Genomic DNA, 27,808 nt, shown 5'->3' with positions numbered 1-27,808 from the left:
TGTTGGATGTGCTGCAGAGGCCCAGATCCAGATCATCCTCGGTAAGCCCGTCCGACATCCATCCTTCTCCTCTGCCGACAGCCTCATGTCCTGGGGGCGCCTCCCGCAACCGACCTCGTACCTAGACACAGTGACATTCTTTGTTTTGCATACAATCCGGTAATCATACTATCAATAAGCATCATCATAGATAGGTACAAAAGTGCAACAATTGTAGTGTAAGACTAGTAGACTTCACCCATGCAGTACAAAGAGTCGCCACCTTTCAAGTTTCAAAGCTCTTAATAGTACAGTGGTCACGTGTGTAGCATTTAAGAGCATGATGGTTGTTGGGAAGAAGCTGTTCTTGAACCTAAGATAGATACAAAATGCTAGACGAACTCAGCGAGTTTTTTTAGTTTTTTAGTTTTTATACAGCACGGAAACAGGCCCTCCGGTCCACCGAGTCCGCACCGTCCAGCGATCCCCGCACACTAACACTATCCTACACACACTAGGGATGATTTATATATTTATACCAAGCCAATTAACCTGTACTGATTTGGGGTGTGGGTGGAAACCACAGCAACCCCACGCGATGACGAGGAGAACGTACAAACTCTGTACAGACAGCGCCCGTAGTCAGGATCGAACCCAGGTCTCTGGCACGGTTAGGCAGCAACTCTACCGCTGTGCCACCATGCCACTACACAGGATCTTTACATCCTGTGAGAGAAGGGCTTTTAAAAAGTGCTGACTTTGAAAAGATTCCCTATGGATGTTAGCAGATTGCCGATTACACAGCATTATCTTTACACACAGGTCAGAGATATTTGACCCAGAGAACTCGTGTCTTTTTATCATATTGTTTACAGTGCGAACATAGAGTATTTTACCTTGTTCTGCCGGGAACCCCATTCTTTGTCAGAGACTTATCAGTCCGGTGTGTTATCTCTGCCTGGCCACTGCCTCATAAATTGAAAGCAACATTAGAGCAGCTTTGGGTGGTCCAGAATATATGAATATCTGCAGCAGATTCCAGCTCGCCCCTATGGCAGATAATCTCCTCTTTCTAACCATCGAACCGTAATCTTACAGTTGCATAACATGTTTGTGCGGCCACTTTTGGAGTTTTATGCTCGGATTTGGTCGACCTACAATAGGAAGAATGTTATAGGTTCATAAGTTCTAGAAGCAGAATGAGGCCATTTGGCCCATCATGTCTACTCCACTATTCAATCATGTCTGATCTATCTTTTCCCTCTCAATCCCACAGATTCACCACCCTCTGACTAAAAAAATTCCTCCCCATCTCCTTTCTAAAAGTACGTTCTTTAATTCTGAGGCTATGGCCTCTGGCCTTGGACGCTAGTGGAAACATCCTCTCCACATTCAGTCTATCCAAACCTTTCACTATTCGATGTCGTTAAGCTGGAAAGAGTGCAGAGAAGATTTACCATGATGTTGCCAGGGCTTGAGGGCTTGAGCTATAGGGAGAGTTTGAGCAGGCTATGACTTTATTCTGTGGAGGCTTGACGGATGATCTTATAGAGGTATAAAAATCATGAGGGGAATAGATAGGGTATTTTACCCATGGTGGGGGAATTAACAAATCAGAGGACATGAGGAACTAGAGGGGCAACATTTTCACACAGAGGGCGGTGAGTATATGGAACAAGCTGCCAGAGGATGTAGAAACAAAGAACTGCAGATGCTGGCTTATACCAAAGGTCAACACAAAGTGCTGGGGAGTCTCAGCGGGTCAGGCAGCATCTCCGGAGAAAAAGGATGGGTGACGTTTTGGGTCAGGACCCTTCTTCAGGGTGGAAACAGCTGTGGAGAGATCAGCCCTTACACCAATGCTGGACAATTAACACCAATTAATCTACAAACCCGCACGTCTTTGAAGTGTGGGAGGAAACCGGAGCACGTGCAAACTCCGTACAGACAGAGCCCATGGTCAAGATCGAACCTGGGTCTCTGGCACCATAAGGCAGCAACTCTATCGCTGTGCAACCGTGCCAGCCTAAACCCATCATGTTCCCATGAATAACTCAGCGGGACAGGCAGCATCTCTGTCCCACTGAGTTACTCCAGCTTTTTGTGCCTAGCTTCGATTTAAACCAGCATTTGCAGTTCCTTCCTACACTTGTTCCAATGAATGTTGGAATGGATTTGAAGCATTGAACAGTTTCCTCCCTGTACTAACGTCTTAATCACTATAAAGATTAAATAATTGCAGGCTCACTGCCCTGTCATAAATTGAGGGCATAGCCCCAATCTTGCAACCTACCTCTTGTGGCCCTTGCACTTTTTTTTAACCTGTACTTTCTCTTTAGCTGTAACACAATATTCAGCACTCCCTTCAACCTCCAGCATTCTAGAGAAAACAATCCACATCCTTACTGTATTGATTTCATCCTGACTTCCTGACTCTAATACGTAATGCCCTGACATATGAAAGCAAGTATACTATACCCCTGTGTATAAGCCTGCTACGATGTGTCTGATTAAGGGTCTTGACCCAAACAAACTGTATGGATGTTTGTACGTTCTCCTTGTGACCGCATGGGGTTTCTCCGGGTGCTCCAGTTTCCTCACACACTCCAAAGACGTGCGGGTTTGTGACTCAATTGACTTCTGTAAATTGCAAATAGTCCCTAGTGTGTGTGATAATGCCAGTGTACGGGGTGATCACAAGTTGGTGCGGAATCAGTGGACCGAAGGGCCTGTTTCCCTGCTGTATCTCTGAATTCTAAAGATTCAAGTAAATCGCCTCTCAATTCTCTCCAGAGATACTTCCTGACCCGCTGAGTTACCCCAGCACTTTTATTTTCATACTATATGCCTTCGATGGGGGTGAATAGCCTAATTCTGCACCTATGACATATAAAGTTAACCACTATTTCCATCTGCCCTCTAGTGTCTGTCGTTTCCACTTTGGTGAAAAGGGCAGTGACTGTCTATCCATGTTCTCCAGAGATGCTGCCTGGCCTGCTGAGTTATTCCGGCACTTTGCGGACTTTTCTGACTGTCTCGATTTGGGACTATGTCAGTATTTCAGTCATCTTCCTCGTCAGGGAATGTAATTCAGCTGCACACACGTGAGAGCCTCTTCCCCCAGACTTGAGGGTGATTATCGTGGAATGTGCGCTGAGCATTCTCCCCTCTCGCAAACAACCCCCTCCCCCCTCCCCTTCTCGCACACCATGGCCTTGGCGACAATGAATGTGCATCATTGAACCTGCAGGTTCCCACCAGGCTGGGCGCGGTTTGCAGGGAGAATCAGCCCCACACTTCCACAAAAGGGAGTCACATTCCACTCTGCATTCAGTACGAAATGTTCCAAATGGACAAGGACGGCAGCTCAGGCAGAGCAAGACCGGTAAGTGTCAAACAATGAGTGCCAATCAGCTCCTGTAGTCTCTCCAAAGAGCCTTAAGTACTGGCCCTATCATTAGTAGATAAAACTGAGGGGTGGAAAGAAATGCAGGGAGGTATGCTCTCACTGTGCTGTTTTATACATTATCTTTCCAAGAAAAGAATTATTTTATACTCAGAGAGCTCATCTAAAAGCTTGCCTCAAAGTGACATTGTTCTACATTGATTACATAGAATGTTTTAGCATTGAACCATTCAGTCCAGCAGTGGTTTAGTTTAGAATCAGGCACAAAGTGCTGGAGTAACTCAGCAGGTCAGGCAGCTTTAGTTTAGTTTATTGTCACGTGTGGCGAGGTTCAGTGAAAAGCTTTTGTTGTCCTGCTACGTGCTAACCTGTATCAGCATCTCTGGAGAAAAGGGATGAGTGACGTTTCGGGTAGGGACCCTTCTTCAGACCAATTCAGTTTAAAGATACAGTGCAGAAACCGGCCTTTCGGCCCATCGAGTCATGCTGGCCACCGATCCCCCATATGCTAATTCTACACACTTGGGACAATTTACAGAAGCCAATTAACCTACAACCCTGCACGTCTTTGGGAAGTCCGATTCAGATTCAGATTCAATTTTATGTCATTGTCAGTGTACACACATCTCCCTTGAAGAGGGACACGATTTTACAGTGTCCGGGGGGGGGGGGGGGTGAAGCCAATTAGTACCTACAACCCTAGAACGTGCTTGGAATGTGGGAGGAAACCGGAGTACCCGGAGGAAACCCACGTGGTCACAGGGAGAAGATACAAACTCGGTACAGACAGCACCCGTTGTCATAATAGAACCCGAGTCTCTGCCGCTGTAAGGCAGAAACTCCACCGCTACACTAGTGATGCTGGTTAATACACAAAAGGACACAAAGTGCTAGAAGAACTCACAGAGACAGAAGTGTCACGACCTGAAATGTCAACTATCCGTGTTCTCCATTGATGCTGTCTGAGCCGCTGAGTTATCCAGCACTTTGTGTCCTTTTGTCATTCAGTCCAACAGGTCTGTATCAGTTGAATTGATTACATTGATTGAAAGATACAGCATGGAAACGTCCTTCGGCCCTCCGAATCCATGCTGACCATCGATCACCCATTCACAAACGTTGTATGTTATCCCATTTTCACATCCACTGCTGGCACATACTAGGGGCAAGTTACAGAGACCAATTATTACATGTGCACACATGTATGAGGGGGAGGCCTGATCCTGTGCTAACATCGCACCTGCTACAATGCAGTGTTAGAGTCAACAAGCTCCATAGTGGGACTTGAAATGAAGAACATTCCGACTCAGAAGCAAGATTGCTGCCATTGTGACACCTGAATGCACCCCCATCCCGTTTAAAATGTGTTGTCCTCATGTTTCCACTTCCTAGCCGTGCAAGCATCCAATGGTTGCAAGCATTCAATGAACCATTCAATGCTTTGTTTCTCACATATGCAACTCCACAGTGACATTTATTTGCATATATTACACATGCAGGGGTGCTGTTATTCAACGTCCATTGATGAAGACAATAGACAATAGACAATAGGTGGAGGAGTAGGTCATTCGGCCCTTCGAGCCATCACCGCCATTCAATGTGATCATGGCTGATCATCCCCAATCAGTACCCCGTTCCTGCCTTCTCCCCATATCCCCTGACTTCGCTATTTTTAAGAGCCTTATCTAGCTCTCTCTTGAAAGCTAATGTACTGGAACAATTCTCGCAAACCGCCGACCCTCTCCTCGTCCAGTCATCCTTGTGCAGTAGCATCACAGGCACAAGTCCCAGACAATGCACCCAAACATAACGGGAGGTCGTGTAAGTCCACTTGGACAGCACCCGGGGTCAGGATCGAACCCGGGTTTCTGTCGCTGTGAGCAGCAGCTCCACCAAATGCACCACTGCCTTCATTGTACAGGTAGCTCTACCAATTACGGAATCCTCTCTCTGACCATTTGTCCACTAGTTTTACCTATTTGACATTGGTTGGAGGGGTGGACATTCCTGGGGGGTCTTTCATTGCAGTGAATCCTGACAGTGTTTGTTTCTCTGCCTTCACCTTGATTATCACTAGACTATCCAATGTTGATTTCCCTGTTCCATTCCCTGGTCATCTCAGTCCGTGTGGTGAAAATACTGCACGGCACAGGTTGGTCACCAACCTCTATTCACTTCACGGACAATGAGGGAACAGTCCATGGAAGTCCAGGGGATGTCAAATATCTTTAAAGGTGTGGCGTTCCCTTCTAGCTGGCCAGCTGACCTAGATGGTAGAGATTCCAGGTTAGGGAAGTGCTATTGAGGACAAAAGGACCGCAAAGTGCTGGAGTGACTCAATGTTTCGGATCAGGAATCTTCTTCAGCCTGGAAGAAGACCTATCCGTGTTCTCCAGAGATACTGCTTGACCCGTTGAGTTTAGACCTTTAGGCTTTAGATTTTAGAGATACAGTGCGGAAACAGGCCATTTGGCTCACCGAGTCCGCGCCGACCAGCCATCACCCCGTATCCTAACTGTATCCTACACACTAGGGACAATTTACAATTTTACAGAAGCCAATTAACCTACAAACCTGTAAACCAGAGCGCCTGGAGAAAACTCACACAGTCACAGGGAGAACGTGCAAACTCCGTACAAACAGCACCTGTAGTCAGAATCGAACCAGGGTCTCTGGCGTTGAAAGGCAGCAACTCTACCGCTGCGCCTCTGTGCCGCCCTAAAGTCACCCCAGCGCTTTAAATCCTATTGTGTAAACCAGCATCTGTAGTCCCTTGTGTCAGCTGTGGACACTTGTTCCTAATTACCTTTTCTGTTCTAATACTCCTCTTTGTGTAACTTTGTACCAGAGAACATGAGCAAAGTATTTCTGGTATGTGTCACAGGGTAACTGACAATTATACATTCTGTTTTTTTCTATGAGAACACAGTTTTAACTTACCCGTGATAGAAATGACAGAAAGCTTGCAGAGTGAAGCTTAGGGCTAGATTGGTCCAGTCAGCTAGACAGTTATAATCTCGGATTCCTGCATATTCTGGCTGTGAGAGCCATGAATGCACAAAGCTCAGGTCTGTTTGAGTTTGAAAGTACACAGATAAAAAAACATAAAAAAGAAATGACTTAGAACCTCCGTATCTGCCAAGGCAGCAAACCGCACTGGCGGTGGGCACTTGTGGTGGCAAATACATTCCTCGTACTCCCTCACCCAAGGTCTCCAGCTGGCTTGAAATGGCCTGATTGTGTAAAACCAGTCACTACGTCGCAACATAATTGCTGATGACTATTTTCTATCATCCATTCTCACCACTCGCAGCAACCCCTCTGACCACAATAGGCTGCATGGAGATGTGGCACACGGTGGCGCAGTGGTAGAGCTGTGACCTTCCAGCGACAGTGACCCGTGGTTGATCCTGACTACGGGCGCTGGCTGTATGGAGTTTGTCCGTTATCCCCGTGACCACGTGGGTTATCTCTGGGTGCTCCGGTTTTCTCCCATATCCCAAAGAGGTGCACATTTGTGGGTTAGTAGGCCTCTGTAAATGTTTCCTGGGGTGTAGTTTAGAACCAATGTATGGGTGACCCCTGGTCGGCAGGGACTCGGTGATCCGAAGGGCCTTTTCCAAGCTGAATCTTGAAACAAAACTAAACGTATGTGATTTGCTTTGGAACCATTCTCTAAATCCATAGACTATCAACTGATGGATCTACACCTAGTTGTGGACGCAGCCCAGACCATCTCTCAAACCAACCTCTCTTCCATTGACTCCATCTACATTGCACACTGCATTGACAAGACCACCAGCACAATCAAGGACAGTCTCACTCCTGTCATTCCCTCTTCTCCACTCTCCCATCAGGCAAGCGATACAGAAGTGTGAAAACGCACACCTCCAGATTCAGGGACAATTTCTTCCCAGCTGCTATCAGGCAACTAAGCCATCCTCTCACCAACTAGAAAGTGGTCCCAACCTCCCATCTACCTCATTGGAGGCTTTTGAATTATCTTTAAATGTACTTTACTGGACAATTTACATAGCATTCAACCCTTTATTCTGTATCGGTGCACTGTTAACGGCTTGATTGTAATTATGTATAGTCTTTCCATTGAATGGATAGCACGCAACAAAAAGATTTTGCACCATATCTCGGTACATGTGACAATAATAAACTAAACTACACTAATCCTCACAAAATGAAAGTTAACAAACTACTGGTTGAATGTTCAATGGTGCTTTATTGTCAAGTGTGCACTGTGCAGTGAAATAATTTTTTGCATAGCTCACACATGTACAAATTGCCATAATTTGACACCATTTACAAAGTCCTGTCCACATGCTCAATGTACTGGAGCAGCTCCCGATCTAGGTGAGCCCCAGGCTGCTGTGGGGCCTCCTCTGGCCGGCTTTGTCCACCAAACAACTTCCCTCTCCTCGCTCGACTGCCTCTGTGTTCCGGGGGCTGGAGGCAATTCCCAGGTCCCACTCCTACCACCCCTTGCACCTCACGTCTGCCGTCGCCTGTTTCTTCAACAGCCAGCGATTAAAGTGCAAGGTGTCTTTCCACAGAAACCTGAACCAAACTGCGGACTCCACGCGGACACTGAGGGAGCACTTCACTCATGGTGGAGATGTCAAGTTGAGACCCCATCGCCTCTTCGGTCGATGGAAGAGTGAGATCCCACGGCATTACTTGAAGGCCAGGAGTTTGCTCAGTGCTCTGCCCGATGTTTACTGCCCCACCAAACAGCAGGTTATGGGGTCATTTATCACAGAGCTTCTTCTTGGGTCCTGGCTCATGCTGGCTGCCACCTTGGCTCATAAAATAAGCAGAGAATGCACTTCAAAGGCCTTTCACTGGCTGCAAAGCGCTCTTGGCCACGGGCGATATGTGAGGCTCACCATGAATGGAAGCTCTTTCTCATACAGTGCCTTTTCATATCAAAACATCTCAAAGCGCTTCAGACAGAATAAATTTCTCTTCAGCTGCATGGCTCATGTTGTGTAGCTCAATTCAAAGTCCATTTTGTGCCAGTGTGTGTGGGATGAAGGTAAGATTGAAAAATAAGGATTGCATTTATATAGTGTCTTCCATGACAGACGAACATCTCCAAAACAACTTCCCGGCAAGGCCATCCCAATATAAGTTGGTATGTGTTTATTATTGTCATGTCTACCGACATACAGTCAAAAACATTGTTTGCATGCTGTCATACAGTCTTAGAGTCATAGAGCACGGAAACAGACCCTTCTGCCCAACTTGCTCATGCTGATCAAGATGCCTCCAGATCTGTTAACCTCCAGATTCAGGGAGAGTTTCCCCAGCTATTATCAGGCAACTGAACGATCCTATCACCAACTAGAGAGCAGTCCTGAGCTACCGTCTACTTCTTCATTGGGAACCCTTTAATTGGACTTTACTGGACTTAATCTTGCACTAAATGTCATACTCTTTATCCTGTATCTGTACACTGTGGACTGCGTGATTGTAATCCCGTATAGTCTTTCCACTGACTAGTTAGCACGCGACAAAGACGTTTTTCACTGTACCACGGTACACGTGACACTAAACTAACCTGAACTAAATTAAATTAAGAGATACTGATGTGCAGTAAAATCTACAAAAATACAATAAATGAATAAATGGATGATGATCTAGAAAACTAAAAACTTAGATTTACAGTAAGATGGTCTGCTATTGGTGGTCGATAAGTTCTGATCCAGTATTTCCAGAAAGTGAAGTTTGGTTAATAATCCAAGCCAAATGCGAGTGAATGGGATTAGTGTAGATAGGCATCATGTCAGCACGGACATGCTGGTCTGTTTCTGTGCTGTATGTTCCTACCATTCTACAAAACTCACCCTGAAAACAATCATAAACCCAATTATATTGACCAGGTATTTGATTGTTGCTAATGCGCAGAGCTAAACAAGCTAGCATTTATTTCCAGAAGATAACAACAGGGATGTAATGGATGTAATGTAAACCACTGGTCAGACGGCTGTTACGAATTGTAAGCAGTTTTGGGCCACATATCTGAGGAAGGATGTGTTGGAGAGGGTCCAGAGGAGGTTTATGAGAATGATCCCAGGAATGATCGGGTTAACATATGATGAGCGTTTGATGGCACTGGGCCTGAAGTTTAGAATGATGAGTGAGGACTTCAATGAAACTTACCGGACAGTGAAAGGCCTGGATAGAGTGGACATGGAGAAGATGTTTCCACTAGTGGGAGAGTCTAAGACCAGAAGGCATAGCCTCAGAATAAAAGGACGTACCTTTAGAAAGAAGATGAGGAGGAATATCTTTAGTCAGAGGGTAGTGAATCTGTGGAATTCATTGCCACAGACGGCTGCAGAGGCCAAGTCATACAGATGATTTTAAGGTGGAGAATGACAGATTCGTGATTAGTAAGGTTGTCAGGGATTATTGTCACTGTTCCAAATAAAAGTTATTTAAGGAGCTACTAAGTAGGTCGATCATCTTCAATTAACATTTTTATTGGAGAGGAAAGTGGCAAATGTCAGCAGGTCATTGAAGATATAAAATTGGCTGCATGGGCGTCCATGGGTCATGTACATCAATGTTTAGTTTAGTTTAGTTTAGAGATACAGCGCGGAAACAGGCCCTTCGGCCCACCGAATCTGCACCGACCAGCGATCACCCCATACACAACTCGTTAGTTGACACTATAAACTTTATGATCCATGAGATGATGTTCAGAGGCCCCTTTCCTCCTCATCGTCCCACTTTAGACGTTAGAGTTTAGAGAAACAGCGCTGAAACAGGCCTTCAGCCCACCGAGTCCATGCCGACCAGCGGTCATCCCATACACCAACACTATCCTACACACTAGGGAGAAGTTGCAATTAACAGAAGCTACCGTAATTAGCCTACCAACGTGTACATCTTTGGAGTGTGGGAGGAAACCGGAGCACCCGGAGAAAACCCACGCGGTCACAGGAAGAACGTGCAAACTCCGTACAGACAGCACCCGCAGTCAGGATCGAACCTGTGCGGGCCACAGGAGCCAGTACTGGTGAGAAGGTGATGAAGGGCAATCTAGATTGAAGGGTTACTCTTTGATCTCGACACTGAAGGTCTTTGCTCACTAACCAGTGGGACCGCTACCAAAAAAAAAGAAATACAAGGAGCCTTATGTTCTTTAAGCATGCCTTAAAGCAGAAAGGCTCAGATGGATAACTTTATTAACTCCGCACATCAAGGAATATTTGTGCCAAACTTTCCTTCAAAAGATTATGTGTGGTTACAAATCCTTAGGCTAGGTTGCAAATATTTCTTTGAGAGGAAAGAGCTAAAGAGGTAAAGAGGTAAAGAGGTACACTCCCTCTTTGCCTCTCTCCCATCAGGCAAGAGGTAGAGAAGTTTGAAAACGCACACCTCCAGATTCAGGGACAGTTTCTTCCCAACTGTTATCAGGCCACTGAACCATCCCATCACCAACCAGAGAGCAGTCCTCAGCTACCATCTACCTCTTTGGAGACCTTCTGACTGTCTTTAATCCGAGTTTATTGTACTTTACCTTGCACTACGCATTAGTCCCTTTATCATGTATCTGAACACTGTGGATGGTTCGAATGTAATCATGTACAGTATAGTCTTTCCGCTGACTGGTCAGCGTGCAACAATAGCTTTTCACTGTACCTCGGTACATGTGGCAATAAACTGAACTAAACGAAACTGAACTAGATGTTACAGGGGTAATGATTCATGTTGTTGGGTTAGACCAATGCAGGACACTTAGAACATAGAAGAGTACAGGAAGAGACCCATTGGCCCAAAGTACCCGTGCCGAACATGATGCCAATATAAACTAATCTCCTCTGCCTAAACATGACCTATGTTCTTCACTATATCTGCATGTCCATGTGCCTATCCAAAAGCATCTTACATGTCACTATCGTTTCTGCTTCACCACCACCCTGGCAACGCGTTCCAGACACCCACTACTCTTTGTATAAAAAACCAGCCCCTGCACATCTCATTTAAATTTGACCCTTCTCACCTTGAAGATCTGCCCCCTAGTCTGTGAGATTTCAACCCTGGGAAAAAAGGTTCTGACTGTGTAGCCTATTTATGCCTATTTTATATATTTCTATCAGGTGTCCCCCTCAGCCTCAATCACTCCAGAGAAAACAATCCAAGTTTGTCCAACCTCTCCTTATAGCAAATCATTTCTAATCCAGGCAGTAATATGATAAACCTCTTCGTCACCATCTCCAAAGCTTTCACATCTTCTCTGTAATGGGAGGACCTGAACTGCATACAGACATGGTGATCAGACAACTAGCGTTTGGTCCAGGTTAGGATGTGATGTTCAATTACGGAAAAATTCAGGTGGTACATAAAGAGAATGTCCGATTTAAATTTTCACTCACAGTGTAACACCAATGTTTAGTTTAGTTTAGTTTAGTTTAGAGATACAGCGTGTAAACAGGCCCTTCGGCCCACTGAATCCACTCCGACCAGCGATCACCCCATACACTAGCACTCTTACACGCCAGGGACAATTTACAATTTTACTGAAGCCAATTAACCTGCAAACCTGTACGTCTTTGGAGTGTGGGTGGAAACCGGAGCATCCGGAGAAAACCCACGCGGTCACAGGGAGAACATACAAACTCCGTCCAGACAGCACCCATAGTCAGGATCGAACCCAGGTCTCCAGCGCTGTAAGACAGCAACTCTATCGCTGCGCCACCGTGCCACCCTTTCGTTAGACAATGATGTGCCTTCTGTGTAGCTATCAAATGGCCAGACATCAGCTTTACACCAGTGGACATGGGTGAATAAATTCCTCAAATATGCAACAAGTTTAGAAAGACCATTCCTTCAATGAATCAATATTCAATGATACTTGAAAATTGAACTGAAAATCATACATTCAATCAGAGCCCAACACCTAACCCAACCTTAGTAAAGCCAAATTGTGTTTGGAAGGGTCTGCAGATGCTGGCCATACCAAAGATAGACACAACGTTCTGGAGTAGCAGATCATCTGACCAGACATCTGGTGTCTCTACTGTTCATTCAATGTTATTTTGTGCCCTATTTCACTCCATGAAGATGTTCTCAACCGAATAGTGAAAGGCCTGGTTCGAGTGGACGTGGAGAGGAGGTTTCCACCGGTGGGGGAGCTGAGGACCAGAGGCCACAGCCTCAGAATAAAATGATGTATCTTTGGAAAGGAGATGGGAAGGAATTGCTTTAGTCAGCGGATGATGAATCTGCAGAATTCATTGCCACAGACGGGTGGAGGCCAAGTCAATGGATATTTTCAGGTGGAGATTGACAGATTCTTGACTAGTACGGGTATCAGGGGTTATGGGGAGATGGCAGGAAGACGGAGTTGATAGGGAAAGATAGACCGGCCATGAATGAAGGGCGGACTTCATGGGCCAAATGGCCTATTTCTGCTCCTAGAACATATGAAGATTTGAATGGAAATGAAGCAGAGCCCATTTATACACATATATCGCAGCCAAAATGTACCTCCACATTCACAAACTCTTCCCCTTCTGCATCCCACAGAGAGAAACAGCTGTGATCCTGGCATTAAGCTGGGTGCCTCAACGCCTTTTTTTGTCTTGTTTGTTCATAACACAAGAGGGGTTAGAATGCTTGAAAGATTGATAATCCGTTTGGAATTTGAGTCATCCTATTCGGTGGAAAGAACCAAAACATTTCCAAAGGACTTTCACACCTGTGTACACCTGATCTTGCTGGGGTGGAACACGCAGACCCTGTGTGTAGCGATAGGTCACATGACAGGAATGTTACCTACAGAGGAGCAGAATTCAAACCATTCACAAAAAAAATGGACCAAAACAAAAGCCCCCGACTGTGCAGAGGCATAATATCATTTGTTACGCAGTTCACGGCTTGCTTGCTCCACCCAGTCTATATGTTTGGCTATCGCACCTGCACAAACCAGGTGTGTTTAGTTTAGTTTACTTTAGCTTAGAGGTACAGCGTGGAAACAGGCCCTATGGCCTACCGAGTCCGCGCCAACCAGCGATTGCCACACACTAACACTATCCTACACACGCTAGGGATAATTTATAATGTCACCAAGCCAATTAGCCTACAAATCTGTACGTGTCTGGAGTGGGGGAAGAAACCGGAACACCTGGAGAAGCCCCCACCAGACAAACTCCATACAGACAGCACCCATGCACCACCGTACCGCCCAAAGTGTTTCTAAAGGTACACTCAGGTAATGTCCCTGTCTGTAGGTATATGAATGGGTTTGTGCACAAGTAGGTATAATCAACATTTATGTCTACATATATGGCACTGTGGTGCCGCGGTAGAGTTGCTGTCTTACAGCGCCAGAGACCCGGGTTTGATCCTGACTACGGGTGCTGTCTGTACGGAGTTTGTACGTTCTCCCTGTGACTGTGTGGGGTTTATCCTCCCACACTCCAAAGATATATAGGTTTGCAGGTTAATTAGCTTCAGTAAAAATTGTGAATGGTCCCTGGTGTGTAGGATATTGTCAGTGTACGGGGCTGGTACCATCGCTGGTCGGTGCCAACTCCGTGGGCAAAACAGACTGTTTTCATGCTGTATCTCTAATGTCTTTATTCATGTTCCTATTTTTGTTTGGAGTCCTCTTTTTCCATCAGCTCTGACTTCCCCGATCTAATTTAGTTTACTGACCAGCAGCCTTTCCACTTAAAGATACTTAAATGCCCCCCAAATTCATCCCCCCCCCCCTCCCCCACTGTCTCAATAGGCCCCTCCAACGTTTCAGCCCATTAAGATCAATGTTGGAAGCTCTCACCAGATCAGGCAGCATCAGTGGGAGAGAAATAAAGATGTTTCTGAAAGTGACAACGCAAGTAGATGTAGTGATATAGAAGGCATGTGGTACGTTTGGTTACGTTTGGTTACATAGATCATGGCATTGAGTATAAGAGTCAGGAAGTCAAGATGCAGCTTTATAGGAATTTATAAGGCTGCATTTAGAGTATTGCATGCAATTCTGGACACCCCATAACATGAAGTTTTGCTCAGTTTCATTTATTGTCACGTGTAGGCTGCTGTCACTCTTCCGGCGGCTGTCACTCTACTAAACAACGTACCTCGGTGACTGCCAATCACCACCCCCCCCCGGACACTTATTATTATTTATTCAAATCATTTGCTATGTCGCTCTTCAAGGGAGATGCTAAATGCATTTCGTTGTCTCTGTACTGTACACTGACAATGACAATTAAAATTGAATCTGAATCTGAATCTGTACCACGAGGTACAGTGAAAAGCTTTTGTTTGCATGCTAACCAGCCAGCGGAAAGACAATGCATGATTACAGTTGAGCCATCCACAGTGCATAGGGCATAAGATGAGTAAAGTAAGAAATGTTGTTGTTGGAGAAGGGATTGAAAACAGTGGAGCGATTGTAATGCGTGATCACAACTATGACCAGCACACAAAGAGTTGTCTGGCTTGGGCGACACCCTATAAAATCACTCCTCAGCTCCAAGAAATAAACTCCTCGCCTGCCCAACCCCTCCCAAATGCTCGGGCCCTCGAGCCCTGGCAACATCCTCGTAAATCTTCCCCGCACTCTTTCAAGCTTAATAACTATCTTTCCGATAGCAGGGGGGCCAAAACTGAACACAATAAATGCGATGGAGTTTAGCAGCGGGATAGGACGCAGATCCATCCGACTCAGCAGTCATTGGGTGCTCAGTCATTCTGAGTGATTTCAGTCATTCTGGCATTGAAACAGGCTAAAACCACAAGAGTTTGACGAAACACGTAGTTCTGTAACATGAGGCGCCCACTACCAACAATACATTCAAATCTAATTAGCCACAACCACGCCATGGTTTCAGAAGCATCTTTTCCCAGAATGGCAATTATTCGACTTGGACTCTGCTTGTTGTAAATTAATTGACATTCTTTTCCATTGAAGTACAGAAATAATTTTAGGGCGACACAATGGTGCAGCACTAGAGCTGCTGCCTCACAGCGCTAGAGACCCAGGTTCAATCCTGACCATGGTTGCAGTCTGCATGGAGTTTGCACGTTCTCCCAGTGACCACCTGGGTTTTCTCTGGGTGCTCTGGTTTCCTCCCACATTCCAAGGTCGTGCAGGTTTACAGTTAGTTAAGTTTATTGTCACGTGTACTGGCACAGTGGAAAGCTATCCATAGGATACATGATTACAATCAGGCCGTCCACAATGTACAGATACATGATAAAGGGAATTACGTTGTCCTGAGTGTGTAGGATTGAACTAGTGTACTGGATGATTGCTGGTTGGCGTGGACCTATTTGGCCGAAGGACCTCTTTCCATGCAGTATCTCTAAACTAAACTAATATTTGATCCGAGAAAGATTCTCCTCTGCTTGGCAAGCAAAGAATTCAATAAACTATGTAAGCACGTCAGTGTGGGCAGATTATTGATAAAATTCTGATATTTAAGAGCCGATACTGTTTTTGCAACTGCAAGCAGGTCATTTAGTTTAGAGATACAGCAAGGAAACCTCCCCTTCGGCCCACCGAATCCATGCAGACCATCGATCACCCGTTCACGCTAGTTCTATGTTATCCCACTTTCACATCTACTCCCTATGCACTAGGGGTTACTTTGCAGGGGAACAATTAACCTACAAACTCACACGTCTTCAGGTTGTGGGAGGAAACTGGAGCACCCAGAGGAGATTCAGGTGGACAGCGATTCCGGGTCCCTGGCGCTTTTAGGCAGCAACTCCACCGCCCCTGGTTTAGATTTAGGTTTATTGGGTCATGTTTACCAAGGTACAGTGAAAAGCTTTGTTTTGCAAGATAACCAAAGAGTTCAGTAATACAGGTCCACCACCGATATTCCGGCATAATCTTCAATTATGCACACCTGCATCTGCAGGGGCCCAGCACATCTCCTTTAAACTTTGCTCCTCTATTCTTAAAGCCATGCACTGTAGTCTTTGACATTTCCACCCTGGGAAAAAAGGTTTTGACTGTCTACCCTATCAATGCCTCACATAATGGCATTTACGTCTATCAGGACTCCCCTCAATCTCCAGCATTCCAGGGAAAACAATCCATGTATGCCCGACCTCTCCCTGTAACTAATACCCCCTAATCTAGGCATCATTCTGATAAATCTCCACTCCATCCTTTCCGAAGCACCTCCAGCACTTCTCGTAACGGGGCCGACCAGAACTACTCACAAATGCAGATTATATACTAACCAACGTCCTATAAAGCTGCACCATGACTTTGTGACTCTTGTACCCAATGTCCCGATCTATGAAAGCAAGCATACCGTATGCTTTCATACGTGTGGGGTTGAATTCATGCATGTTTCCATGCCTGTTTGGTATTCATGCCTGTGCGCGTGCATGTCGCGAGTGCATGCATGTGTGTAGGTTTTCATACATGTGCATCTCCATGTGCATGCATGTGTGAGCTTCTGATTTATATATATGTATCTGTCTCTGTCACAGTACATGCTGGATGGGAAGTATTAATTATATTTTGCAACGTCCATCAACAGAATGAAGGAAACCCAGATATTTTTCCCACCACGTGTATTTCACTGAATCCTGGAATCCTCAGCCCTCGCTATTTGCTAATTGCTTTGTGAATGAATCATTGTCAGCGACTTCCAGCTGTGAGGCATCCTCTCCAGATCAATCCCAAAGGACAAGAGGAGGATTACTCTGAACATCTTGTCTTGTCAACGTTGGGGAAATTTTTGGGAGACAGAACACTGGCCGCCAGTGTTGTGGGAAAGGTACGAGGTGTCAGCACCACCTCTAATGATGAACTCCCAAATGACCTTGGTACAGCTGTAACCCTCAGAAGCACAATTGATCCTTCTGTAAAACCGCTAAGTTTTCACACGTTTGCAGAGTGAGCACCGCTGACAAGAGTTAACCCTTTGCGCTCATATGCAAAACTAATACATAGAGTCATAGAGACAAACAGAGTGGAAACATAACCTTCAGCTCAACTTGCCCTTACCAACCAACATGTTCCATCTACACTAGTCTCACTTGCCTGCTTCTATAACTGTAATACATCTGGAATGCTGCAAAGACTCCAGTGGTTAATTCTAGTATCTTTAGACTTTAGAGATACAGCACGGAAATAGGCCCATCGGCCCACCGAGTCCACGCCGACAACTGAGCCACTCTGCCGCTCTTAGAGTTGTGGAAGAATGAGAAGAGGTTCACGTGGTTAAGATAGCAAATTATATATGCTTTCTATTCAACAGGTATAATAGTTGTGCTTTAGAGGCTGTTAGATGGCTGGTATGGTGGCACAGCGGTGGAGTTGCAACCTTACGGCGCATGACATACGGAAGTGGCGGCGCTGTTAGCAGCTGCGGCTCGCCTGCAGTCCGTCTGTCTTTACTTTTTTCTGGGGTTTTTTTTGTCTTGTTTTGGTTAAGTTTTAGTTTGTTGGGTTGTGTTAGAGGGGGTGAAACATGTTCTCTGTCTCTTCCTTCGGGGGAATGCGACTTTTTCGTGTCGTATCCCCCTTCTCTGCCTCCGTCTGCGCTGAGGCCTAATGGCGGAGCTGGCGGCCTCCAACCTGCGACCGACCCCGAGGCTCCGGAGGCAGAGCCAGCCAGGACTTACCAACGAGAGGCTGGCCGTCTTCGGGGCTAAGGCAGCGGTGGCCCGACTTGCTGGTGCGGCGTTCTGGCTTTCGGCGGTGGCCTGGAGCTGATGCAGGAGCTCGGAGCTGAGACTGCGGGACCCGGAGCTGGGGCAGCAGCCTGGAGCGGAGACTGCGGGACCTGGAGCGGCGACTGCAGGACCCGGAGCTGGGGCGGCAGCCTGGAGCGGAGACGGCGTTCCGGCTTTCGGCGGCAGCGACATCACCACAGAGATCCGCTGGACTGGAGAGCGGCATCTTCGGCCTGGATCGATCGCCTCAGCGCAGAGGGAGAACAAGGAGGGAAGAGACGGAGACTAAGACTTTGCCTCCATCACAGTGAGGATGTGCTTGGTGAACTCACTGTGGTGGATGTTTAATTTGTGTTTATTGTATGTTTTGTTATTATTGATTCTGTGTATGACTGCAGGCAACATAATTTCGTTCAGACCGAAAGGTCTGAATGACAATAAAGGATCTATCTATCTATCTATCTATCTATCTATCTATCTATCTATCTATCTATCTATCTGGGTTCGATCCTGACCATGGGTGCTGTCTATATGGAGTTTGTACATTCTCCCAGTGCTCATGTTTCTGCCCACATCCCAATAACGTGCAGGTTTATTGAGTAATTGGCTTCTATGCTCCTCTGCACCCTCTCCAAAGCCTCCACATTCATCCCAGAACGCGGCGACCAGAACTGCACACAATGCTCCAAATGTGGTACGACCAAAGGTTTATACAGAGGTAACATAACTTCCCTACTTTCGGACTCAATTTACAACAATGTATTAACCTAACAACGTGCCTTACAGCTGTGGAAATTATTTTAAAATGTTATTGACGTTGCAACATTGGAAACGCAGAAACGTTACGAAACATGAACAAGATAGAGACCATCGGTGTTAGTACAAGATTGGCCGAGAGAGTTGACCAGGGTACCTAGCATCCCGCGCGCACTCCTCTCAGAGATACCGACATTGGAGTCTTTTATGTCCAAAGTAATGGGGCCAATGGAATCTTGGTTTAACATCTTAACTGAATGCCAACATTACCAACCTTGCTAAAGGGTCGCGACCCAAAGTGTCACCTATCCATGTTCTCCAGAGATGCTGCCTGGCCCGCTGAGTTACTCCAGCATTTTGTCTCCTTTTGTGTAACAATGAGCATCGGCAGTTGTTCCTTGCTTCATTTTGGCTGAACCACTGCCGGTTTGAAGGAAGGCCATGACCCGAAACGTCACCTATTCCTTTTCTCCAGAGATGCTGCCTGACCCGCTGAGTTACTCCAGCTTTTTGTGTTTGTGTCGGTATAAACCAGCATCTGCAATTCCTTCCTGCACGGGTTGTCCAGCACTTTGTGTCCTCCTTTGTATCATCCAGCATCTGCAGTTTCTAGTTTCTACATTTTGACTGTTCAACTGTGAAGGTCTGATGCAGGGTCTCGACCTGAAACATCACCTGTCCAGGTTCCCCGGGGATGCTGCCTGACCTGCTGAGTTACTCCAGCACTTTGTGTCCTTCTCGGGAGCAGCCGAGATTATGTGCTCCAGTCCCTGGGGTGGGCCAACTGCAAGGCTGACACATTGTACACATTATGTCAGACTTCTATTGAATAATTATCTTATTATAATAAGATAATAATTATCTAATTGTCTACGTTTTATCATTACATCAAACTGTCAAATTATTGTTAAAAGTAAAAGGGCTGCTCAAGTAATCTCAAATAATTGAGGTCCATGTGAACTGGTTGTTCTATTTTCTAAAGCCTGGCTTTAGAAATTAGTACATTGAGACAAAAGTCATAATCCTTGCCACAACATGTTGGGACAGGCAAAGTTTTCCAGTAAGCTTTTACTTCTGCAACACCCACTGATCTTTTACCAGTCGCCCGGTGACCGCTCAGATGTGTTTAGGTTGTCTTGTGGACGTCTTTAGTCTGAGGCTGGCAAATGCCCTGGGACCTAGAAGCACTGTGAGTGCCGGAGCTGAATGATCGATGCTTTCCGCAGGTGACGTTCAGAGATCCAGTAATCATCGGCTTAAGAGGGCGTTTAGCAGTTTAGCTCCAGTCTGATCTCTCGCCCCCCCCGCACCCCCGGCGGCAGCACAAAGGAGCTGAAGGTCTGGAGGCGAGAATGCCTGCCGTTGTCGACGGTGACACACAGTGACGGAAAGAAAAGGAGAACGAACGGAAGAGAGGTGAAAGAAAGAGAGAGGGAGAAAGAGGATACATGAGTAACTAATAAAACAAAAAGAAAAACCGAACACAAAGTGAGTTTGAGTCTGAGGTTAGTCTATTGTCACGTGTACCCAGGTACAGTGAACGGATTTTGTTGGCCCGCTATCCAGTCAGCGGAAAGACCATACATGATTACAATCAAGCCGTCCATAGTGTACTGATACAGGATAAAGGGAATAACATGAATAACGTTTAGTGCAAGATAAAGTCTGATTAAAGATAGAACTAGTCCGAGGGTCTCCAATGGGGTAGATACTGTAGTAGTTCAGGGCTGCTCTGTAGGTTTTGGTAGGATGATGCAGTTGCCTGATAACAGCTGGGAAGAAACTGTTCTTGAATCTGGAGGTGTACGTTTACACATTTCTATACCTGTTGCGATGCTGGGGTGACTCAGCCGATCAGGCAGCATCTCTGGGGAAAATGGATAAGCAACATTTTGGGTCAGGACATCCTTCAGACTGGCAAACCTATTCTGGCAAACATTTATTCCTGAAGAGCACCATGTTTTCTTGTGATTGAAAGATGCAGCACGGAAACGGCCCACTGAGTCCGCGCTGGCCATCGACCACCCGTTCACACTAGTTGTTCGTTATTTCACATCCTCATCCACTCTCAGCACACTAGGGGCAATTCACAGAGGCACGGTGGCGCAGCGGTAGAGTTGCTGCCTTACAGTGAATGCAGCGCCGGAGACCCGGGTTCGATCCTGACTACGTGTGCTAACTGTACGGAGTTTGTACGTTCTCCCCGTGACCTGCGTCGGTTTTCTCTGAGATCTTCGGGTTCCTCCCACACTCCAAAGAAGTACAGGTTTGTAGGTTAATTGGCTTGGTAAATGTAAAAATTGTCCCTAGTGGGTGTAGGATGGTGTTAATGTGCGGGGATCGCTGGTCGGCGCGGACCCGGTGGGCCGAAAGGGCCTGTTTCCGAGCTGTATCTCTAAACTAAACTAAGCTAAACTAAAGGCCAATTATCCCACAAACCCGCAACGTCTTTTGGGATGTGGGAGGAAACCGGAGCACCCGGAGATAACCTGACGCTGTGGCAGGGAGAACATGCAAACTCCACACGGGAGTATCAGCCTCGGCTATTACAGTATGTTCAAGTCTCAACACAGGTGTGAAGAAGCCACATCCTTCTGATGTAGAGAGTACAGTGTGGAGGGCCACATGCCTGTGGCGTGAAATTGAACAAAATACTCCCCATTGATCCAGATGCCGGTGATCAGCAAATCCATCTACCTTCAGCCACAATCTCACCCAGTGTTTTGTGCTGTTGGATGTTACAACAACTCATTCACAAGATCACGGAGAACAATTTGCCTGGTTGATGAAAGATTGGCAGCAATTTCCTCTCAGTGTTTATTCCTTCGTTTGATCTGATCTGCAGACTGTTAATGAAATCACTTCTGAATAAGTGCCTCACAGTTGCAGAAAAGGTGGGGGGCACAACGTCAGCTTCAGTCAGTCAGCACCCCCCCACGATCGACTGTGCAAACGACACTACAAACTTCAAGGCTTCGTTTTGTCCCATGTCTGAAATCGCCCACAAGAGCTGCAGGTCTGTTAATGCTAATAAAATAATCCACTCTGAGTCTGCCCTTGAAAGGAAGGGAAGCAAAGAAGGTTTACATTTCCTCACGGAGACACAAGGAACTGCAGATGCTGAAATATTGAGCAAAACACAGAGGAACAGTGGGTGGAGGGATAGAGTTGCTCCAAACTCCAAGATAGTGTTAACTTCCAAATAAGCTCTGAATTACATAGACTTGGGGGCCTTGGGATTTGTTTTTCTTTGCATGTGTAATATACACGTGTGTAGTATATATACACACAGACACAGTCAAACATACGTACACATACATACACAGATGCATCTTTTTTTAGTTTATTATATTGTTTACAGAGTACTATGTTTACATATTCTGTCGTGCTGCTGCAAGTTGCCGTTTGGTACATGTGGCAATGAAACACTTAACTCTCTCCCTACAGCTCCAGTGACCCCGGTTTGATCCTGACTATGGGTGCTGTGTGTACAGAGTTTGTACATTCTCGTTGTGTCCGCGTGGGTTTTCTCCGGATGTTCCGGTTTCCGCCCAAACTCCAAAGACATGCGGGTTTGTAAGTCAATTGGCTTCTGCAAATTGTGAGTTGTCTAGTGATAGTGCTGGTGTATGGGTGATCGCTGATCAACGTGGACTCGGTGGGCTGAAGGGCCTGAGTCCATGTTATATGTTTAAAGCCTAGAGTCTAACTGGAGGAACTCAAAACCCAAAACTGGAGGAACTCAGCAGGTCAGGTAGCATCCGTGGAGGGAACAGACAGGCGATGTTCCAGTTAAGGTCTATTATTGTCATGCGTATCAAGGTACAGTGAAAAGCCTTGCTTTGCATGCTATCCAAGCAGAAAAAATATAGGAAGATAGGAATGTTCGGTGAACTTTTGTAATTTTTTCGGCACCAGAAACATGACCTTCTTCTTCTTCTTTCGTGTGGCGTGCACAGCCTGAAGTTGTTGGACAACTTGTTCTATTTGATCTTCCGTTTGTGCACGTCGAGTTGATTGCATTAGTCGAAACAGGGCGGACCACATGAAGGTTGCAATCTTCCACCCTAGAAACGTGATGACTCTTGTGTATTGCCTGGGTGAGGTCTGCTGTACGATTTTACCAGGTTGTATGCAAAACAAAGCATTTCAGTGTACATAGGTACATGTGACAATAAATTGTCATTAAATCATTAAAATAACACTATACATAAATACAATCCAGCCCAACCAAAGTACAGTAGATAGACAGGGCTGGGCCTGGTCCTATGCTGCACTGGTCTCATTAGACATAGGAACCATTCACCCCATCGATTCTGCTCCACCATTCGATCGTGGCTGATCTATGTACTACTACCTAATCTTCTTGCCCTGCCTCCCAACCCATATCATCCCGCACATGTTAAAACTAATCGGACACCCACATGCCCATCCTAAATCTTTGTGAAAGTCATTCCTCATTTTTAAGCTCAGTGCTGGCCATTGCCTTCCATGGGGCTCAGGGGAAACAGTGACCAAGTTAAAACCAGAATGGAGGCAAACCTTCATGCGAGAGCAAGAATTTTTTGCAATCTCAACCAATCATCAAGTTGACTCCAGAGGAGAGATTAATCTCTGGCTCCATCCACAGGTGTAATTCCTGGGGTCACAACACGCCAGTTAAAGTTACCGGAATTTTAAACAAGGCATTAGCACAAGGACTGTAGCCCAGCTGGAGCCCATTTGTTTTTGGAAGGAACCTGTATGTGTGTGTGAAAATTCTTTGAACCTGCAGTGTCGAAAAGTGTTTTTCTCTTCCCCAGAGAAAATGAAGCTCATGTTAATCACCTCCCATCTCCACAATGCTACGAATCCTCAAGCTAAACCTCTTTCATACTGGAATACCTGCAAACAATAAGCTCAGGGTTAAACTCAGAAGGAAATCATCTGCCTCCAATGTGAAGCTGTTCCAATGGGATTTGGAAGAGAGGCAGTTTCTTTTCATAAAAATAAATATAATTCGAACCCAACAGGTGTGCAATTGGGGACTGCTTTTGTCAAATGTTTAGAAATTCCGAGAGACATATTTTCTCGCTGCCTACACCCTCTCCGCCATCGGTTCAATGCTCTTCTTTCAAAACTCTGGTTATATATTTTTTCTAAGCCAACATTCCTTGAAGATGATACTGCAGCTTTGGAAATCAATGCGCACTGCCAGTCTAGTGCTAACAGAGTGGCCCAAATTGTGTGTGTGTGTCTGCGTGTGCACGTGCACGTGCACGTGTGTGTGTTCAGCAAGTGTGCATGTGCGTGCGTGCATGTGTGCATGTATGTGTGTGTATATGTGTGAAGGTATGTGCGTGCAAATATTTGTGTGGTTGGGTGCGTGGGTGTGCGTGTGAGCACGCCCGTGCATGTTTGTGTGAGTGTGCAAGTGCGCATGCGTGCGTGTGTGTCTTTTTATTATAAATTCACCCCGTGCACAGTTGTTCCCAATCTGCCTGACGCGCTCTAATTACTAATAGGCGAGAGTTCTGGTGTGAACACTTGTGGCACTGGTGTGGAATTCCTGATACTAAAGCTCAAGAGGATGAATTTCCTGCTAAAATAGCACTGGAAGGGTCAAAGCATGAGCTCGCTTAGGATTCTCATGTAGGGAGTGGACATCGTTGTGGGGCCAACAGTTACTGCCCAGTCCTCGAGCAGATGAGCGTTCAACTTCAACAGCTGCAGTCCACGTGGCAAAGCTATTTCTACAATAGTTCCAGGATTTAACCCCAGCAGCAATGAAGATATATGTCCAGGCCAGACTAGTTCTTGACAAGGAGAGAACTTGCACCGGTGGAGTTACCATGAGGCTGGGGCCTTAATCTTTCTTATCTTATCTTGCATTAAACATTTTACCCTTTATACTGTATGTATACACTGTGGACGGCTTGATTGTAATCATGTATTGTCAGTTTGCTGACTGGATAGCACACAACAAAAAGCTTTTCACTGTACCTCAGTACACATGACAATAATAAATTAAACTAAACTAAAAGTTTGAAAGCACCACCCACTAGATTCAGGAATGGCTCCTCCCCTGCTGCTCTCAGTCTCTTGTATGGACCTCTTATTTGCTAGGGATGAATTCCCGATCTTCCAATCTACCTCGTTGCGGCCTTGCACTTTTTGTCAACTGTACGACAAATATGGCTGGTAACCAATGGTGTGCAGTGTAATGCGATCGATATGGCCTTTGAATGGGCAAGTAAGTGTTCAAATCTGACAATGAAAAAAATACTTATTGAATTCACAAGCTGTCAACATGTATCTCTGTTCTTTATTCTTTGGCAAATTATCAGTAGCTGCCAGCCGGTAAAATATTTTGCGCCTGTTGTTAATTATCCTTGAACCAAATAAGTTACTGGGACCCAGAGCTTTTCACTTTCTTCAGGTATGTACAATAGCATTACGAAGAGAGGCGGGAGTGAAGCTGATGGTGAAGATCCTGGAAATTGTTAACCAAGATAAAACACAACTGTAGCCAATTTTTCAGCTAAGAACCGTTACCTGATACTATTGTGTGAGTCAAGAGATTATTCACTTCTGTGCCAGAACATGATTAAAACACACTGTGACACTTCTGTGTCCTCCGACATTAAATCCTTCCCTTCTCACCTTAAACATATTCCCTCTAGAATTAGCCTTCCCTACCTTGGGAAAAAGACTGACCATCCACCTTACCTGAATAGTTCAACGGTTCAATGGTTCTTTCCAGTCACGTATGCACTGCATAGTGACATTTGTTTTGCATAGCTCACACATGCACAAATCGCCATCTCTTTACGCCATTCACAAAAAGGCCAAAGTTCGATCCACATGCTTGATCGATGTACTGGAGCAGCACCCGATCCAGGTAAGCCCCAGACTGCCCGTCGCCCTGGTCCGGCTCGGCCCACCAACCGATGTCCCTCTCCTCGCCTGACCTCGATGTCCCTGTCCTGTGTCCCGGAGGCCCCTCCTGCAGCCGACCTGGAAGGCACTGGAGACAATACCCCGGTTCTTCTCCTCTCGCTCCTCCCACTCCTCGGGTCTGTCATCGCCAGAGGATCCCTTCTCCTCAAATCTCAGGTGTTGGGGACCAAGCTGGGCGATTCCGATCTTCCCCCCTGCAGGCCGCGGCCCGCTGGGTCTTTCTTCACGACGCCCCGCCAGGTCTTTCCCTGTTTCGCTCCGCGGCGCATCCCGGGAACCTTCTGTGCCTCACAAATTTATAAACCACTATAAGATCAGGGAAAACAGACCCAACCTATCCAGACTCTCAGACCTCCACTCCCTGCACCATCTTTAGACTTTAGATTTCAGAGATACAGCACAGAAATAGGCACTTTGGCCCACTGAGTCAGCGCCCATCAACAATCACCCCACTGTCACTCACACTATCCTATACAGTAGGAACAATTTACAATTTTACCATCCTCGTGAATCTTTATGGCAACACTCTGGGATTTAGAAGGTTCCCGATGTTGGGGGAGTCCAGAACCAGGAGCCACAGTTTAAGAATAAGGGGTAAGCCATTTAGAACGGAGATGAAGAAACACTTTTGCTCACAGAGTTGTGAGTCTGTGGAATTCTCTGCCTCAGAGGGCAGTGGAGGCCGGTTCTCTGGATACTTTCAAGAGAGAGCTAGCTAGGGCTCTTAAAGATAGCGGAGTCAGGGGATATGGGGAGAAGGCAGGAACGGGGTACAGATTGGGCATGATCAGCCATGATCACATTGAATGGCGGTGCTGGATCAAAGGGCCGAATGGCCTACTCCTGCACATATTGTCTATTGTCTCTCTAAGTTCAATCATTGAGTGTATTTAAGATGGACATCAATGGTAGTTTATTGTCACAAGGCAAAATGAAATTCAGTTTTGCATGCAGTTCAGTACAAGTATTACTAAATCATAAGCACATCTTAGATACAGTACAAATGTACAGGAATAGTACACTGACACAGTATACAAGAGTCGCCATTTTCAAGTCCCAGTTGTTGTAAGTGCAGAGTTTCTTGGCCTGACCATGAAGGTCCGTTGTGCTGGTGGCATTGCAGGGCTGGCCTAGCCAAGCGTAGCCATGGTGTCCTCCAACGCCTCTCCACCGCTCTGTGCCACTGCAGGCCTTGTCCGGTCCGCGGGCTAGGCCTCTTGGAGCGGTGCCCGATCCAGCAGAGCCCCAGGCTGCAGCCGGGCCTCCAGCGGCCCACTCCACCGTCAAGGCACTGCACTACCTCCCGCACCTGGTCTGCCTACCGGACCCCTGTTCTGTCTCCGACTCCCTTCTCTCTGGTCCGCGGCGGGCGAGCCAGGCCTGATGTCGGCTCAATAGACAATAGACAATAGACAATAGACAATAGGTGCAGGAGTAGGCCATTCGGCCCTTCAAGCCAGCACCGCCATTCAATGTGATCATGGCTGATCATCCCCAATCAGTACCCCAATAGCTCGCGGGGATCCTTCTGCCACGTGGCATGCCGGGATACATAAGGATATAGGGGAAGGTTTGGAAAGTGGTGTTGTGTTAGTGCTTTGATACTGAAAGCACAGCAGGCTCAAGGGACCATATAGTCTTCTGCTGTTCCTGTTGCCTGTTCTTATGAACTCATCATTATATAATTCCTGCAAAGGTATTTGAGAATAGAAGAATAGAAACACAGAGGAAGAACAAGGAATGCCATCGGGGTAACTCATCGGCTCACAGTATGGCAGCGGTAGAGTTGCTGCCTCACAGCGCCGGAGACCTGGGTCTGATCCTGGCTGCGGGTGCTGTCTGCACAGAGTTTGTACATTCTTCCCGTGACCACGTAGGTTTTCCCTGGGTGCTCCAGTTTCCTCCCAGACTCCAAAGACGTGCAGGTTTGTAGGTTAATTAAAGATTGTAAATTGTTCCTAGTGCTAATGTACGGGGATTGCTGGGCGGTGCGGACTTGGTGGGCTGAAGGACCTGTTTCTGCGGGGTATCTCTAAACTAAACTAATATTGAGACTCA

General features: G+C 46.3%; 1 long non-coding RNA gene across 2 annotated transcripts; it reads left to right on the top strand.

The window, feature by feature from the left end:
* The first annotated feature begins 875 nt into the window (after positions 1-875).
* Positions 876-24,700, top strand: LOC129704127 (uncharacterized). 2 transcript variants are annotated; one of them, XR_008724689.1, is made up of 3 exons: positions 876-3,364; positions 22,771-22,911; positions 23,442-24,700. It is a non-coding gene; the product is annotated as an uncharacterized LOC129704127 (long non-coding RNA). The 2 variants fall into 2 exon arrangements; XR_008724690.1 differs by having other exon boundaries at positions 16,915-22,911.
* The last annotated feature ends 3,108 nt before the right edge of the window (positions 24,701-27,808 follow it).

The sequence above is a fragment of the Leucoraja erinacea genome, chromosome 15 (assembly GCF_028641065.1).
Source record: "Leucoraja erinacea ecotype New England chromosome 15, Leri_hhj_1, whole genome shotgun sequence".
Lineage (NCBI taxonomy): Eukaryota > Metazoa > Chordata > Chondrichthyes > Rajiformes > Rajidae > Leucoraja > Leucoraja erinaceus.
This window is presented reverse-complemented; position numbering and strand designations above follow the sequence as displayed.